Source organism: Crocodylus porosus, unplaced genomic scaffold (assembly GCF_001723895.1).
Source record: "Crocodylus porosus isolate Cpor-Errol unplaced genomic scaffold, CroPor_comp1, whole genome shotgun sequence".
Taxonomy (NCBI): domain Eukaryota; kingdom Metazoa; phylum Chordata; order Crocodylia; family Crocodylidae; genus Crocodylus; species Crocodylus porosus.
Genome location: NW_017728915.1, coordinates 7,841,487 through 7,855,767, shown reverse-complemented (window position 1 = coordinate 7,855,767; position 14,281 = coordinate 7,841,487). Strand labels below are relative to the sequence as shown.

The 14,281-nt window shown below is 45.2% G+C and overlaps 1 protein-coding gene and 1 long non-coding RNA gene across 2 annotated transcripts in view; one reads left to right on the top strand and one right to left on the bottom strand.

The window, feature by feature from the left end:
* LOC109310332 (guanine nucleotide-binding protein G(o) subunit alpha) overlaps positions 1-14,281 on the bottom strand; it is a 215,058-nt gene that overhangs the window by 166,205 nt on the left and 34,572 nt on the right. The gene's annotated exons all lie outside the window — the stretch shown is intronic.
* Positions 9,401-12,001, top strand: LOC109310477. Its single transcript, XR_002101212.1, has 3 exons — positions 9,401-9,826; positions 10,156-10,237; positions 11,025-12,001. It is a non-coding gene; the product is annotated as an uncharacterized LOC109310477 (long non-coding RNA).

Genomic DNA, 14,281 nt, shown 5'->3' with positions numbered 1-14,281 from the left:
TCCAGCTGTGGCCTGACCAGTGTCGCGTAGAGGGGGAGGATCACCTCCTTGGCCCTACTTGAGATGCACCTGTGGATGCACGACAAGGTCCGGTTAGCCCTGCCAACTGTGACCTCGTGTTGTCGGCCCATATTCATCTTGGAGTCAATAATGACTCCAAGATCTCTATCTGCCTCCGTGCTCTCAAGAAGGGAGTTTCCCATCTTATAAGTGGGCTGCTGGTTACTACTGCCCAAGTGCAGCAACCTGCACTTGTCAGTATTGAAACGCATCCTGTTTTTGTTAGCCCACCCCTGTAACATATCCAGGGTCTTGCTGCAGTCTTTCCCTCCACTTAATAGGTGTAAGGGTATATCATGTAAAGAACAGAATGTTAATATAAATAGCTTTGCCTACCCACTAGCCTGTTTTGTGCTCAAGTATTTGGCACATCAAGTAACGAGTAATGGAGAAACGACAGAGCTGTGATGGATGGAAGCAGCAGAAATGATGCTTTTCAGAAGGAAATGACAGCAGAGGGGGATGGCGATGGAGTGAGAATCTGTGTCTAGGTTTCCCAGATAAGAGCTTTTTGTCGGGGCAGAGGGAGTTTGTGCTGTATCAAAAATAATGATAAAAAAACAGCAGTAATAATTAAGGTGCACTCGTAAGGAGCTTGTAGAACCCAGAGATTCTGACTCTGCTATATGGACTAGGGAGAGGATTCTTTCAATATGTGACATCTAGTTGCTAAGGTGGAGTTGGCTGCTGTGAGGTGTGCAGTCACTTTCACATATCAACCTGTTCTCAGTATGAGGTAAGGAGTTTGGAGTTGAATAATCCTGGGGTTTTCATGCAAATTAAATATTTGGTGAGAGACTTAGGTCCTTAGTTGGTGTAGCTCTTCCAAGCTGATGTTCTGGATTATGGTAACTAAAAGCTGCAGAATGGAGATGCATGCAGTCATGGCTTCCAACTACAAACTAGAAGCAATAAGGAAAAATCCACAACAGAAAAATAGCCACAGATGATGTCTACTTTAAAACTGACTGTAGTCCTTGCAGGGTCCCAAAAATACTACATGAAAGGGAAAACCACCTGCTATGTGATGGCTGTTTTCATCCTTACACTCTTGAAACTGGGACAAAATTCCTAGATTCTACCATATGCTTAGCCATGATTGCAGCACAGCTCTCATTCTGTATTAGGTCTAGTCCTAACTGGAAATAGGGGGCTTTGTTACACAGTAATTTGGGGTGGCTTCTGGAGTTCTTGACACCTGGAATATCTGCACATTAACATCTGAAACTATACTTACACCACTTCAGGGCAGGATTATCTCTGATCTGTTACCCAGCTTATGTTACATTAAGGGGCAGCTACTCTAAACTTAGTGTAAACACCCCACCTATCTGTCCTCCCTCTCCTGCTGGCCTGGATGGGGCCTACTGCCCCCACCTTTCCCTGCTCAGCACCCCAGATCCCTGCTCACTGCCCCCCTCTTGTGGCTGCACGCACTATCTGTCCTGGGAGAGCAGGCAGTAAAGGGTTAACCTGCCTGCCCTGCCACTGCCTCTGCTGCTGCTCTCTGGGCCCATCTTAGCCAGGAGAAGAGCAGCAGTAAGGGCCAGGCTGGTAGGCTAACCTGCTGCTGGTAAGTCCCTACCTGCTCCTCTGGGACAGACAGTGTGGGGAGCCACAAGCAAGCAGGGCAATGGGGTGGCTGGGAGCCCTGAAGGGCAGGAGGAAGCTGCAGGGGAAGGTACTCTTACCTTTCAGTTCTCCATGCACCTGCTGGCTTGAATATGTAATTGTTCCAAATTTGAGCTAGCATTATACTAATCAACATTTGTGTGGCTTGCTGTGTAATGTGTAACAAGGCCCAAAATTCACACACTATAAGCTTTATATGAATATTAAATAATAGACAGGAGGCCTCCTCTCAAGACATTAATTTCAGGCCTTTTAATGAAAATCATTTATAAGAGATTAGGGATGGCCTGCCTGTAAAGCATTTTCATTTCACATCTGGAGACATTCATATAAGCAGTGACTCAGCAGCATTTTCACACATTTCCCAGAACAGATAAAAATAAATTAATCTAACGACAGGCAGATTTACAAATCAGAGTGGTTTGTAGTGATCTGCATCTGCATTTGCTGTTGGGTGAATTGAATTGCATGCTACAGGAAACAGCTCCAAAACTTCTTGAAGCAAAGGTGATCAATACACATAAGGTAGGCCTAGGTGGAAAACTGAGAACTACCTGTTTCTAGATTAAATCTACTGAGCCCTGGAAAGGTTCAAGGTTCTCCCTCTTCCTCTCTTTTCAACAGTAAGACATTTGGGGAGATCCCAAGCAAATAATTTTTAAATGACACTTCAATGCTGCTGACTAGCTGCTGAAAAAGGTTGCAGGACAAGTAGAGGCATCACAATAACCAGTATGGGAAGTTTTGCTTTGTCTTGCTGATCAGCTAGCAGGAGAGGACTGTAGATCTTTACATGCTTGGTTTGGTGTAGCTGATGATGGAGGCAAAGCAGAGTCAGCACAGGTGGTTGCCGATGTGCAATAAAGCCCTACTACCCCTTTTTACTCTCTAAGTTGTTTGCATGCTTATACCCTAAAGCTGACATACAAGAAGATGAGACATCAGTCTTAGCAATTTGTGGTTGGGAAACAAAAGGAGTGGGGAAAGGGAATTTATAAAGCAGCTATGCTAATGGATTTTGACTGGATCACGTATCACATGAAAGCTTTTAACTGCTTTCCTATCAAGGGTTCATAACAACCAAGTGTCTGATAAAGAGATAAATGTTTGCAGAATTTGTGTGTGTCTGTGTGTTCAAATGTTGTACTTTCCTATAATTGATTTGAGCCTTTGTCAATAACTTCAAACTCAATGATGGCTGGCTTAGGATACCCTGTGATCTTCTGTTCTAGTGGAAAATGCCAGATTGACATCCATGGAAACCAAAGGCTTGTGTTTTATTGACGGAGCAGGGTAAGCCTTTATCACATTGCTAGACCACTCTTTACCTGGAGAGACTGCTGTGGGGAGAGTAAGAGATGGCCCTTCTTGCTGAAACTGCCTGTAAAACCCAATTAGCACAATTTCTCATGGTTCTGTGATGAGGCTATTTGCCCACAGGAAAAAAGAATAAACTCCTTGATTTATTATGGGACACAGAAGAATTACTGGAAGGTTACTGGTAATCCTCAAATAGTAATGTCAGTTTGATACCCCCAACCTAGGCTTGATGCAAACAAGTCGCCTACAAGCAAAAGGCCCTGCATTTCCTTATCAGCCTCTGAGTCATGCTCCTACATTGATCAGCAATCCCAACTCAAGGCTAGTGGGGACACCTGACAAATGTTTAAATAATAAACCAAGAAATTGTGATGAAAACATTTAAATACTAATTAACTACCAACATATTGTCATCTACTCATTTCAGTGGCAAGCTTGTTGACATGGAGTGTTTGCCTAGCCAACAAAGAATGATTGTGATTCAGCATGCCTGGGTTCTAGTCCTGGCTCTGCTGACTGAGTGACTTTCAGCATGGTATTTAGCACACCCTTTACACCCACATTTTCAAGAGTATGCACCAGTTTGGGGTGCTTCTTCTCTGAGTGCTTAACCTGCATGTCCCCTCTTCCCAATTTGTAAAATACCTACAAATTATTTCTGCATTGCAAGAGGACTGAGAGACTTGCAAATCATGCTGAGGTCTTGAAATGAAAAGCAATCCCATAGTGTAAATGGTTATTATTGTGCAATAGCTCTGCTGAGGAGTGATGGCCATTTGGATGTAGGCTACCTATCCTCTCTGGATCTCATTCAGGCCCTGGTAGAATGCTCTGATTAGGGAGGTCTGCCTGAACCATCCCAGGCTTTTCCCTGCTGCCTGCTCAAGGGGTGGGAGTGTTGCTAGACCCCAGCCCCCTGCTAGCATTCTGAGGCAAGGGGGCTATGTGTGCAGTGCATGCTGATGATACGGAGCTTTTCAGTCTCCCTCTCCCTGTTGCTTTATACTGTTTGCAGCAAACTGACAGGTGAGCAGGCCAGCAGGGGGCTGATAACAGTGTTTATCACCTCATCAGCAAAAAATAGCCATTAGTTCAAACTCTCTTTAAACAACTTAACAGCTGACCTGTTGATTAGCTCCAAAAAGCCCTAGGTGGACACTGTTCTGTCTGCCTGCCGTAGTGAAATTGGAGACACTCATGCACAGAGACACCTCTCAGCATTAGCTAGCATACCACATGCCTAGGGTCTGCGCTGAGAGGGAGGGAGGGACTGAGGGGGGATCCCTGCTTGTCCAGCAAGCAGTGAGGGAGGCTCTGCCAGAACTCCAGCCAGGGAGTGGTGGGATGGGGTCAGCCCTGCTGTGGAACAGAAAGCAGCGCCCAGCCCAGAGAGCATGCTGGGATGCTGTGGGAATGTGGTTTATCTTAAACCAACAAGGGGTCTTGGACAGACATTGCATAAACCAATTTGAGCCAAATCAATTAAGTCTGATACTACATTCAACCAAGTTTATCTCAAACTAACTTCAGCCATTTTGAAACTGGTTTATGTGTATTGAACATCTGTTCTGTTACAGGTTTAAACCAGTTTCTGATCACTTAAACTGGTTTGTGCGTAATGTCTGTCCCCAGCCGTTGGGTTTGGCAGGTTCTGTGAAATCTTGCTTTGTAGGAAAAGTTGAGGCGCTTGAATTAAGGAAAAATAGTGTGATGTTTCTATATTTCAAACATTTGGCCCCAGCAGGCAAATCCATTCTGTGCTCCTAGGAGACAAAAGGCTAGAGCCTTAAGCACTGAATCAGGAGATTTTGTAAGAGAAATGTATAATGTAATTTAAACACTATTAGGTGAGGTCTGCTGTGGTTTCTGAAGTGAATGCAATTCTAAACTTCCACAACCTGCCTTGGAATTAATACTGTTTCATAACAGCTGCCCTTGCTGAACCAAAGTGTTATGAGGGCAGAACTCTGAGAGTCGCTCCCCCTTTCTGTGAAGAATGTGTTGCATGGTATTCTGAGACAGCCTAAACATGCCTAGATGTGGTGCCTGTGTCTCACTGTAGGGAAGCGCGGCATTAAGGGAGGAGGTAGCTGCACCTACTTGTCTCTGATAGCCTCAGTTATAGTTCAACACCTTGTATATTGAATCCAAATATCTTCTTTCTCTTGTAGCTATGACCTGCATCCAATTAGCTCCATGTTAGTTAGAAGTCCTTCCAAGAGGCATCTGAGCTTCTGCAGCACCTAGTGTAGCTTAGACATGTGCATGAATCTATTGGACGAAGTCTTGTCAGTGGCTCTTACTGTTGTGCTGATACACTGTCTCTGACACAGGGACCTGAATCTGGAGCTATTTCTCATATACTCTGTCTGACCTTTTGTAACCAATAGAATCTTAAGGCTTTCAGATAGGAAGAGTGTGTTTTAAGGGCAAGATTGTGTTTTGGAAGAACCAGAGAATCAGAGCTGCTGGGACAGCTTTATTGAAGCAAAATGAGTGAAGTGGAGGGAGTGTGACTGGCGCTTTCCTCTACACCAGCAGGTGCCTCTGTAGGAAATGGGTGACATTATCCTCAAGTGATGATTCTCAACCAGGGAGCTGCAGGACCTTGGGATACTGCATGATCCTTTTAAGAGTGTGGGGTACCACATAATGTTATCACTGTTAGGGGTTCAAACACCTATACATGATTCATAAAGTACACTCAGAGATTTCAAATAGGAATTGATAGTGTCAAAAACATGCTGGCCTGTTGTGGTCTTTCTGACATTTTCTTGCAACAGAAGAATTACTCTAGTATTTTTCCATAGTCTAAAAAATGAGTGAAATTTAGTTTTTGAAATGGGGTGCTGCAAAATTCAGAAAAGTTTTGGAGGGGTGCCTCAAGTCTAAAAAGGGTGAGAAACACTGTCCTAGAGTATAACCTGTGCCTGAATTGTCTTGTGATAACTTGTAAGCATATTTGTGTGCCAGACCAAGTTACCACGTATCTTATTCCTCCTGAAACAATTCTGGCCCAAAGAAAACCACCAGGATGTGCATTATGCCTTTCCACAGACGCCAAAAAAATCTTTGTTCAAATCCAAAGCCCATTCCAGTTTATGGAAAAATTCCATAAAGGGGTTTGGTCCCTCTTGAGACTGACTTAAAAACTAGCAATCGATCACATTATGCTTCCCCCTTTTCCCTGGCTTGCTATTTATATCTTCTATCATGGCTCAGATTCGTTATTTTCCAGTGGACTGTAGGATGAGTATGTGACTCATCTAGTCACTGCTAGATGACAAAAACATTGCTAGTATGTTTTTTTAGTGGTGAATAGTTACAGTATAGTACTCTCATTATCAATCTTGTGTTAATGTCACAATCTTCTATCCTTTTTAGTTCTTTCTGATTGTACCTTTTCACAAACTCATGGTGGCAGCTGTTTATTTTAATAATAAATCTTGCAGAGTGAAGCAGACAGTAGTTCCGTAATAGGGAGTGTTTGGGAACGTAGTTTCCCCTCATTAAAACATTATCTTCAATCCCTTAAAGACAAATCCATGAAGAAACTGACATTTGCAAAGTTGAAAAAGACAATATTGATAAGAGATAGATAATGGTAAATCCTGGCTATCAACAAAAGGAAGAGTTTTCAGAGGTGACTAGAGCTTTTGGATGCCTGGCTTGATGCACCATTGAGGTGGTTTGATTTTTTTCACAAGGGACACAGACAGAAGTGACATTTTTCACATGACTTGCCCCTGACAGCGCTCTACAGCCATGTCATAACACATGTACATGGTTACAGAAAGCTTTTAAAATGGCCAATTATATGACAATGTAACACTTGTTAAATCAGGGAGTAAATGAAGGAGCTCTAAATTAGAGTGCCTTAGGGAACTTGTATACAGTTCCCTACAAGGGTTATGTGTCATGCCCCTGGTCTGCCACAGGGAGGAGGCAGAGAGTCTCCTCCCTGTGCAGCCAGCCAGCAGGTGGGGGAGGGGGAGCAGCAGGGCAGCAACTGGGGGTGGAGGTGTCCCAAGAGGCCCCCTCCCAGTGGGAGAAGGTGCCTGGTGTAGAGGGCACAGTCCTTGAGCTGCCCTCACACTGCCCCCCGCCCCTCCCCCCCCCAGAGAATGAATCCTGACTGGCTCTTTGCAGCCAGCTGGAAGGTGGGGGAGGGGGAACAGCTGGGTAGCAGCTGGACTTGCTGGCTTCCACACAAGGCTTCAGAGCTCCTTGCTCCCTGGCTTCGACAAGTGCATAGAGGCACTCAGCCCCCCCCCCCCACCGTCAAATACTGAACGCCTGTTAGTTTCCATGACGGTGTAAATTTTTAAGTGCTTTGTGTAAAGTGCAAAAAGTTACAGCATGATCAAGGTTCCCATCAGTCTCTTCCGTATACACCCAAGGTGAAAGAAAGCTCAGCAGACCCCTAAAACTGGACCTCACCTAATCATGTCCATTACATAAGCTCCATTACAAAGGCTCTCACGACTGGAATCCCATTGTGCAAAGCACTGTACAAACTGATGACCAAGTGGTCCTGGGCCCAAAGAGTTTAGATTTCAGAACCACTGCCTTAGACTGGAAAGTGGGATGTTATGGCACCCTGGGGTACTGAGAGCCTTCTGTTAGGTGTGCAAACACCTATACATGATTAAGATAAACCCAGAGATTTCAAATAGGGATCCCGAGTATCAAAAACATCCTAATCTGCTGTGATCTTTCTGAGTTCTTTCAACGGTATTTTTCTGTAGTCAAGAAACAAATGAAAGCTAAGAGCCAGTGTTTTTCAAGGTGTGCCTTGAATCTAATGAGGCTGAGAACCACTGATCTAAACAGTTGGGGGTAGAACACAAGTAGAGCAAACAGTGTGATGGTTCCAACCATTAAGTTGGTCTAACAAAAGACATCACATCTACCAAAAGAAACTTGCCCAGCAAGCCAAGTGGCATTCTACCTCCCCTATTTTGGAGGGCACAGGGCAGCAGTGGCACAGCAGTTCCTGCTTTGGTTGTTTCTACAGGTGCTCTCAGTCTGGAGTCTATGGCTGGCTTGTCTCCTGACTGGGAACATGACATAGAGCAACAAGGGAGTTGATGAGACCTAGCACAAAGGAAATTCATGATGCAAATGGCTTCCTTCAGAGCTCAGCGGCCATCACAAAATTTACATTAAAAAAAAGGCAACTTTTGCAAAATTAACTTTATAAGTAAGCTGTTTTTTGTCCTGAAATTTCTGCCATAGACCAAGCACCTTGTTCATGACCTAATGAAGCACTTCAGGACTTTGTGCACTAACTTTGCTTGCTTGCTTGCTTCCAGCCATGTATTTTACCCTACTGCATCCCGTGCAACTGAAGCACATGCCCAAGTGCTTTGCTGAATCGAGGCTTATAGCAGGTACAGGAAAACAGACATGCTAGAAAGTAGGGGTGTGTGAACCAGGCCCTATTCGATTCTGATTCAGCCTGAATCGGAGGCAGTGATTGGATTCTTTGATTTGGATCACAGTCCCTGATTCGATTCGGCTGAATCCAAATATGAATATTCGATGCTAATTCAGAGAATCAGCAATTCAGACATAGACACAGCTTTAAATGTTTTTTCTACATAACTTGAAGTACCAATGTGGCTTGTGAACGCTGCGATGCTGGAGCGTGTGGAGTGTCCCACAGGAGTGTGGGGGGGGCTCTCCATGTGCTTGGCGGTGAACCTGAAAGTGGACCAAAAGTACCTCCAGTCCACTTCCAGGTCCACTGGGGAGCACGCTGTGCCCCCCCCCCCCAACACATCCCCCTGCTTAGCGATCAGTTGTGAGGGGACCCTGGTGGCACCCAGACCCAAGAGGCACCGGTCGCCAAGCTGGAGAGGTGCATGGGGTGGGGGGGCCCTTGTGCACTCCCCAGCAGATCCAGAAGCAGACTGGAAGTGCTTCTGCTCCACTTCCGGGTCTGCTGCCAAGTGTGCTGGGGACCTGCCCCCTGTGCTCCTGTGGGATGCTCCATGCGCCCCAGCATCACAGCATTCATGAGCTACCTGGTACCTTGAGGTATGTAGAAAAAACACTTAAAGCTATGTCTATGGCTGAATCACTGACTCTCTCCAAATCATTTTGGAGGGTTCTGATTCGATTCAGAGAGATTAAAGGGTCCTGTGATTTGATTTGGAGATTTGGCCACCAAATCAGGTTGAATCTCTGCCAAATTGAACTGGGGACTAAAGCTTGACACAGCCCTAATACCTCTGTCTCTCATGTATATAGAATGTTAGTGGTGCTTCATTTTAATCACAGAAAATACGGATTTTGAAGTTTTTAACAAAAAATATTTGGATTTTTAAACAGAAAACCAGGATCCCTAGTGATGAGGTATTTCAGACCAGTGCCAGAGCTGCTGCTAAAACTGCTGTTTGTGTAAATGCAAACCCTTAACTGAGGAAGTCAGACAGTATTAGACAATGGAGGATGTCCAGCCTTTGCTAGTGCTGCTCCCAGCAGCAAAAGTTAGAGGTCCAGGTGTTGGCTACGGTGTATACTGGTGCTCCCACCTAGACTTTAACTACTAGCAATTGAATACAAAAGGGGGGAAAGGGAATTTAGATTAAAGCAGGTAAATGTTGCTTTGTTTGCCTCTTAGAACTGGGTTATTGATGGAAAGGTTCAAAGCAGTCAAGTGTCCTGACATTGCTACCCAACTCGGAGTGACCAAAAAAGTTCAGCAGGAGCTGAACCAGCCTGCAACCTTAGAAAGACTGCTGCCCAACAAAGCAGAGTCTGTTGCTCACCTGAGAGCAATCTTTACTGGCCCTATGCCTTAGATATGGTAAGTAGTTCAGTTGTGAGTAAAGCAACAGTCCTCTGCATCCTTTTTGATCACAGCTGCTCTTGTGTGATTTTTTTTTTTCCCCATGTTTTTTCAATTAGACCACAAGAGTAGGATATAGTGAAAAAACACTTGAAAATCCATCTCTCAAAGGTGGTATCATAACTTTCACAAGTGAGAGACAGAGCATTTTCCCTGGCTTATGGTAGAGGTGGGGCTACTGTTTATGCTGTTTTGGAACATGGATTATCTTGCTGCTTGCTTGAAAAGATATAAATACAGACAGAAATATGCTGGAATTTTGCTACTGCTACTTTTTTTTCCTCTAGGGCAAAGAAGATGATCAGATGGTTGCCATCACCATTGCTGATCCAAACCAATTTGTTCTGAAGCCTCAGTGAAAGGGTGGAGGTATTGACTTCCCTCACATTTCATGAACTTCGGAGATCAGAAGCCTGGTGTTCACTAGGGGACTTGTTTTGTATTTTCAGGGCAGTATTTGAGCCTTGTCTATCCAAGGTATCTCACTGTAATACTCTGTGGCTAGAATAGTTAGTGGTTTCTTTCTAACACCCCATGCTCCTTCAAGCTGCAAGTCTTGTGCTGCACTACTGAGAGGTGTAGCAGAAAATCTCACCAAAGCAAAAATCTTTTTTTTTTTCCTCATGCCCTTTCCCTTTCCAGACAGAAGGAACATTTTACTGTCCTTGTTCAGCATCCTCTGGTGACTTTAGTAGCTGAGGTTCTCCATCCCTTTCTTTTTCCTCCTAGAGCATGTTGGTTTTGAGAGCCAAGGAGGAGGTGTCTAATATTTTCTCCTGGAAGGTACTGGGATTTTTCAGCATTCAAACCTGTTAGGGCCTGTTCAGTAGCTTTGTGCCTGCTGTGCTCTTGTGAGCCTTTGTCAGTGTAGGTTCTGAGGACTGCAGTTACGACTAGATAATCTCTGAGACATTCTAGGGCTACAGCAGTGAGGGACCCTTGAGTCTAAACCATAGGATGTAACCAGGAGTTCTCTGGAGACCAATGCAGTATCTGCAGTATGGGGATTATATTTACCGCTACCTGTGTTTGTATAGCAGGGGATGTTTATGTTCTTTTCCATTTAGGGCTGCTTCAGGGCCTTCAGGTAGAAATGAATCAAATGGCTTTTGCAGCTATCTGGGATTTGTTTTAAACTGATAATTATTTGCATCAGGGAACAATCTCTATGGTGAAAACCTCAAGCAAGCGCTGGAGAAAACTAAAGACAGCCCAGAGAGAACTTCCTATATCCTAATGGATAAGAGCAAGCCTCAGCCAATGATGAATTACATGTTGAGGGCCCACTCCCCCTTGAAAATATCAAAGCGTGTCTCTGAGTTGGGGATTCTTGGTGTCTACATCAGGTGAGGCTTTGGCTTGCTTTGCCATTTCACTTTGTCCAGGCCTGCATCATTCCCTGCACTTCAGTGAGTTCTAACCAGCCCAGGTAGAAGGCACTGCAGTAAGCAAAAGAGGCATGAGAGGGGGGCATGCATGTTCAGAACAGAAATGCAGCTTGCAAAAGGTGTTTCTTCAGTAGTTCTCTGTGCAGTTCACACAATTACCAACCTCATTTCTAGGTGCTGACAGATGAAAACCATTTAAAACAACACAAAGCTAGGCCAGTGACTGACAAAGGTGCCTCCAATAAAAAAGATTAGAATGCAGGAGTTGTCTCCTGGATCCTACATACTGTGGGAGCCCTGGGGCTGCAGGAAAAAAATCTCCATGTGTTTTGTGCTTAGTTCTGCAGCAACCTCAAATGGATTCCAGACTGAGGATCTGCATTACATAGGCTACTCAACAGAATGGTGCAGTTATTTCACTATCTGATCCTGTGCTGTGTATTTTGATACAATGTTGATCCATCAAGGTATTCACCTTTTGGGATGTAGTCAGGTGATGGTCAACCCTAACAAAGCAAATAGTTGCTTTGGGCTTGTGTACACAAAGATACAACCTGCAGATCCCTGTTGTCTGGCCCCTGGTGCTGCTCCCATGTGCCACAGATCCCAGACTAGTTGGAATGGGCATTGCATGTGGCATGTGCCCTGAATCTGATAGTGAGGTGGGAGAGGGAGCAGGGGGCTCAAGCCCACTCATGGACCAGCCCCATATTACTCATTAGGAGTGTGTGAAGTGTGCCCTATTCAATTCAGATTCGGTCCAAATCTGGGACAGAGATTTGATTAGTTGATTCAGATCATTGTCCCTGATTTGATTCGGCTGAATCCGAATCTGAAGATTCGATGCTGATTTGGAGAATCAGGGATTTGGACAGCTTTAAATGTTTTTTTTCTACACACCTTGTGGTACCAGCATGGTTTGTGAACGCTGCGAAGTTGAGGTGCATGGAGTGTCACACAGGAGTGTGGAGGGGCCCTCCATATGATTGGCAGTGAATCTGGAACTATTTCTGGTCCACTTCCAGGTCTGCTGGGGAGTGTGCAGAGGCCCCCACCCACGTCCTCCTCTAACTCAGTGATCAGTCACAGGGAGAGCCCAGGTTCCCCCTCAGATCCAGGAGCCACCAGTCACCGAGCCAGGGAGGTGCAGGGGGCCCCTCTTGCGTGCTCCCCAGCAGACGGGAAGCGCTTCTGGTCCACTTCCGGGTCTGCTGCTGAGTATGCTGGGGACCTCCCCCACTGCACTTCTGTGGGACACTCCATCCGCCCCAGCATTGCAGCATTCATGAGCCAACTGCTACCTAGAGGTATGTAGAAAAAACATTTAAAACTGTGTCTGTCTGAATCGCTGAATCTTTCCGAATCTCTCCAAATTGATTTGGAGGGTTCTGATTGGATTCGGAGAGATTAAAGGGTCCTTCGATTTGATTCGGATTTGGAGATTCAGCCACTGAATTGGACCAAATCTCTCCCAAATCAAATCAGGGACCAAAGCTTCGCACAGCCCTACTAGAAAGTTGTAAACACCACAAGAGACCAACAGCTATTTGGAATCATTCACTGGTATAATTGAAATATAGAAGCTGAAAAACTGATACTATTAGGATAAAAGTCAGTCAACAGTGCCTGCCTGCAGTGTGTGTAAATGGTTGCCGTGCAAATTTTCAGTTTTTGCTTTCAATTATACAGTTGGTCCAAAAAAAATACCACAAAAACCCCTTGCTAATCACATATTTCCTGGCCCATCACAGCTACAACAACACTCCAACCCTATTGTTAGAATAAACTTCAGGACAGTGAGGCATATTCACCTGTGGAGAAGTGTGCAAATGAAGTGGCTCGAGCCTCCTTGTTCTAGAACTCTTAAAGTTGCACTGAATGCAGCACCAGCAAATACAGAATTAGGAACATCTAGGAACAATATTTCTTCATCTCTTACTTCTACTATGCTGTAAACTACTGAGGCATGGGCTGTGCAGCAGGCTTGGATTCCCTATGAGGTCTTAGAAGCCACACCAGGAATTTAATGTTGTGGTAAGCTTTTTCTCTACACCTTAGTGGCTCTTTGTCCCTGACTCCATTGAATCAGAAAAGCTGCTGCTGAAGGCTGCTAAAGTTAGGGCAGTCACTGGCACCTACCAGTGTAGAGTGCTGTGCCTGTTTTCACTTTTTTGCTTTTGAACCTGAACCATAGTTACTGAAGTCCATAAGAACTATCCAATTCACTGACAATTTTAGACATATAATTTGTACTAAAGATTAGTCTGTATTTCCATGAAACCTGCCAAAATTTTCTCATCTGGAGTTATGATTACTTGGGTAAGGGGAACTAGAATCCCTAATTAACATGTTTTGGTTATTTCCTGATGCTAAATTTAAACTTAAATAGTTCAAGTCAGTGGTGTCCAACCTTTTCACTGTGTGGGCCGGATAAACAATGCCAGGTCCCTCTCTGGGCTGGATCTCGTGGATAGGCCCAATCCAGCTCTGGGGGGTTGTACAGCCTAACCCTGGTTCGTCCACCTGGGTTGAGGCAGAGCGGCCTCAGTCTGGACATGTGGGTGGGAAGCAGGAGCTGTGGGAAGCAGCCTGGTCCTGGTCTAGATGTGCAGGGAGGAGGTGGGGAGGGGCAGGGCAGTTCCAGTCTGGATATGCAGGGGAGGGGGTGGAGGAGGAGATGGGGTGGGATGGGGAAGGGGCGAGTGAATCCAACCTGGATATATGCAAAAGGAGGGCAGAGTGGCCCAGCCCCAGTCTGGACACATGGGGTGGGGCAAACAGAACAACCCCAATCTGGATGTGTGGGGGTGGGGCCCAGCCTTGATCCCCCTTTCCTGTAGTCACTTGGCTGAGGCTGGAACTGGCTATGTGGAGCTCCCAGACGCACATGTCTCTGTGGGCCAGATGTGGCCTGGAGGTTGAGCACCCCTGATTTAAGTGTATTCTATGTTTATGATAACAGTTTGAGTCCTATCACACAGCTAAGGACTACAGCCCTTTTCTCCAAACTTTCCATTATAACAAA